This window comes from Phoenix dactylifera, unplaced genomic scaffold (assembly GCF_009389715.1).
Source record: "Phoenix dactylifera cultivar Barhee BC4 unplaced genomic scaffold, palm_55x_up_171113_PBpolish2nd_filt_p 000051F, whole genome shotgun sequence".
NCBI classification, from domain to species: Eukaryota; Viridiplantae; Streptophyta; class Magnoliopsida; order Arecales; family Arecaceae; genus Phoenix; species Phoenix dactylifera.
This window is the reverse complement of record NW_024067670.1, coordinates 320,001-323,874: the sequence shown is the minus strand read 5'-3', so window position 1 is coordinate 323,874 and position 3,874 is coordinate 320,001. Positions and strand designations below refer to the sequence as shown.

Here is a 3,874-nt window from a genome sequence, read left to right as displayed (position 1 = left end):
TCTTGTTTACTAATGAATTCAATTGAGTGTTTCAGTGAAAATCTTGTCTAAAGTATTTCTAGACTTGGTTCATAATATTTTGGATAAGTTAAGAAGTCAGTTTGAACCAAAGTCTGAGACTCTAGTCGACTCCAGAGTATTACGAGTCGACTCCAAGCGTATCAGAATCACTGGCACGGGCTCGAGTCGACTCCGGATCATTACGAGTCGACTCCGACTGAGAACAGACAGACGAGCAGAAAGCATCAACTCAAAACCTGTCAGCGAGTCGACTCCTGAAGTGCGCGAGTCGACTCCGATGTTTACCGAGTCGACTCCGGAGTAGTATGAGTCGACTCCAAGGAGTTACAGACAGAAAAGTCAGAGAGCGAATTTCGACCCTGAGATTCGAGTCGACTCCTGTGGAATGCGAGTCGACTCCGATGGTTGGTAGGTCGACTCCAAAGAAAGCGAGAGTCGACTCTCAGTGGTTCACAAGGCAAAAGTCAGAGAGCAGTTTTCGGACTCTGAGATTCGAGTCGACTCCCGCAATGCGCGAGTCGACTCCGAGACAGCGCGACCCCAAAAAGACAGAAGACCGAATTATTGTCTCTGAGAGCCGAGTCGACTCCCAGACAGCTCGAGTCGACCCCAAGGCAGCGCTACACCAAAAAGGCAGAAGGCCATGTTTTGGAAACTGAGAGCCGAGTCGACTCCAGAACAGTCTGAGTCGACTCCAAGACTGGACGAGCCAAAAGACAGAAGATCGGGAGTTCGGGCTCTGAGCGCCGAGTCGACTCCCAGGATTGTCGAGTCGACTCGAGTGAGCCAGATTGAAAATTGGCTCCGTGGACTTCATGGGATGAGCCGACTCCGAAAATGCCAAGTCAGCTCCAGAAGTTGGCGAGTCGACTCCGGGTCAAGTCGAGTCGACTCCCAGTCGAAGAGGCCACTTTAATTCAAATTCGGAACAGTTGCCGAGTCGACTCCAGAAAAGCATGAGTCGACTCCCGCTACAGCCGAGTCGACTCCTGATCGCGCGAGTCGACTCCGACCCCCAACGGACATATTGTCAGGTTGTGCAGAGTGTGCAGAACGGGCAGAAAAAGGTGTCTAACGGCTAGTTTCCGTGGGGGATGGCTTAAATAGCCACAGAGGACTGTAGCAAGGCAGAAAAGCACCATTCCATTCAAAGAAATCAAGCATTCATTCTCTGCATACTTGTCTTCAACGAAAAGAAGGAAGAGCGCCATTAACTCCATCCAACTTCCTCTTCCCAATATTTTAAAAGAAGCCTCCTCCTGCATTCAAGTCGACCAGACATTCCAGAGGAGACTCAAAGTTCAAGAAGCCCTACTCTACTCCAACTCAAAAGTGTTTGAGGGCTCTTAACTTCTCTCTAGTTTATATTGTAGCAAATCTGCTTTTTAAGAAGCTCAGTTTTTCTGTTTGTTTCTTATTCTTTCCATATTGTCTTTGCTTGGTTCAATCGGAGGATTGAATCAAGGGTGTAGAGGTTGGTTGGTGAGCCGAGTGTAAAACCAACGTGTAAGGGTTCGATTGTAATTCCGGAAAAACAATCGGGGTGGTTCTAGTCGGTGAGCCAGGGAAAACCGACCGAGTTCGTTGTGAGCTCGTAAAACAACAAGTTTGGTTGTGAGCTTGTAAAACAACCGGCTGTAATCCAAGGGGTTATAGTGAATTCCCAAGTGAGACTTGAGGAGTGGACGTAGGAGCAAGGGTTAGCTCCGAACCACTATAAAAGCATTGTGTTTGTGATTGTTTGTCTCTTTCTTTTACTCTCATTTCATTCACAGCACATAGCAATTAATTAACCATCTTGGTAAAGCATTAATTAGTCATCCACAACGTTTTAATTACAAAATTATTTTAAAACCCAATTCACCCCCCCTCTTGGGTTGTCTATCTGGGCAACAGTTTGGGATCGCTCTAAGGCAGCCCATCCCTTTTAGAAGAGATACCGATGGGGCCTTATTCTACTTTCCTTCTTTTGTTGTTTAGAGTGATTCGATAGATGGACCCTCTCTCTAGCCCAGAAGGAATAGGTCTAGGACTTTCAGTGGCTTGTTTACTCCCCCAGTTGATGGACTAGGTTGGGTGGTTGATTCTTTCTTTCCCCCACCTTGGCCCATTCAAAAAAGGGAAGATCGAAAGTCTAAGGGGAAGGCTAGGATTGGGGACCCTCTCTAAGGCATAGGAGGACGAGGAGATTCACGAACAAAAGAAGGCACTTCATATAGGGAGAAGGCTCACAACTACCTTTGGCAGAGTGTATCACTACACAAGGGTTTCTTTCCTTTTCATCCTAAAGAGGGGGTACTCCTCAAGAAAAGGTGAAGAAAGAAAAGAGTGAGATTGGATCGATCCAAGTTCATTCGAACTGAGCCAGCGGCGGAAACAGAAGGGAACAGCTATGTATAGGGTTTAGCATTACCAACAGAGGGAGGGTGGGTGGCGGATGAATCCAGAGATCTTCTTTCCAAGAGTTGGGTTCGAATCCCCTTTCATCCTACGAGGAAGACTCTTTATAAAACATTTTCTATGTCTGGCTTCTTCCTCACTTCTTCGTCACGTAGACTATCCTGCCCCAACCTCGAATCTCTTTCAGTCGGCGACCACTACTCTGACCTCTCCTACTTGGTGCTTCGGCCCATCCTCTGGCTCATTGTAGATTCCAGCCGAGAAGACCAGGAAAAGGAGAAGGATAAAGAATGTCATATATCTCAGGAGCTAGATCAGTTTCCGATGAACAAATCAGAATTGCCTCAAAAAAAATGGATGGAATTGGACCTAAAAAAGCCCTGGTATCACCCTGTGAAGCAAAGTCAGACAAGGAAGAAAGACATGGAATTGATAGGGAACCGTAGCCAAGTGGCTAAGGCAGAAGTCTGCAAAACTTCTATTCGTCGGTTCGAACCCGACCGGTTCCTACAGCGTAACGAACGTGAGGAGCGAAAGGGGTCGGCTACAAGCCAACGAGCGAATGAGCTAACGATCTGACAGAGCTAAAAACCTAGCAAGACTACCAATAATAGAATAGTGCTAAGGCGGATACTTTGGATAGCAGTTATAGCAGAGAGTTTTCAAAGTTCCAGTCCTACTTAAAGTGAGCAAGCTTTAATTACTTTTTTATATATCACATTAGAGAACAAACCTTTCTCCTTCCGAATGCGGCGAAGCGAGCTAGGTTACCGGGATAAATCCTCTTCCCTTTTTTTATGCTAATCGATTGAGTAGTCATAGGAGTCTGAGAGAGACTTGGGGATTAAGATAGAAATCCTTAACATCTCGCTCTCGCCCCTATTATCTCTTAAAGGCCTATAGGATCAATCGTAGAAAACCTACTCTTTGAGAGAGAGTAAAACGATCCCCTGTCAAATTTTTCTATTAATGAAAAATGAATAGGGCCTGTCCCTGCTCAAGAGAATGAAATGTGTCCGCATCAATCGGGTTAGAAAAGAAAAAGGTATTTCTTAAACTGGAAATGTGCTCTATGCTTCAACCACCATATTCTCCCTTTTTCAAATTGGAGTCAGCCTCTTACCCATTCCTTTGAGGTTGGTGGGCCACCAGCTTTCCCCCCCAAAAAGGGGAGATCCGCAGCTTACTGCTCACGGAAACATCCGACCTTATGGTCAAGTCGTCCGCGTATCTTTCTGATCTCCTTCTATTCATCAAATTTTTGGCTTTGCCCAAGGTTGATGGTGTTGGCTAAAAAGGGGAAGAGAGGAATTGATTAAGTTCAAAAAACTTAAAAAAAGTATAGGGGGGTTAAAGGATAGGAATAGACAGGATGCATTTCAGACACAGTACAAATAAAATTCAATCCCTTTTTATTTCGGAATTTCGCTTTTTCTTTTATATTTATTCTATT

At 45.4% G+C, this 3,874-nt stretch overlaps 1 non-coding gene across 1 annotated transcript; it reads left to right on the top strand.

Annotated features, from left to right (window-relative positions):
• Nucleotides 1-2,857: 2,857 nt before the first annotated feature.
• On the top strand, nt 2,858-2,930 carry TRNAC-GCA. Its single transcript has one exon. It is a non-coding gene; the product is annotated as a tRNA-Cys (tRNA).
• The last annotated feature ends 944 nt before the right edge of the window (nt 2,931-3,874 follow it).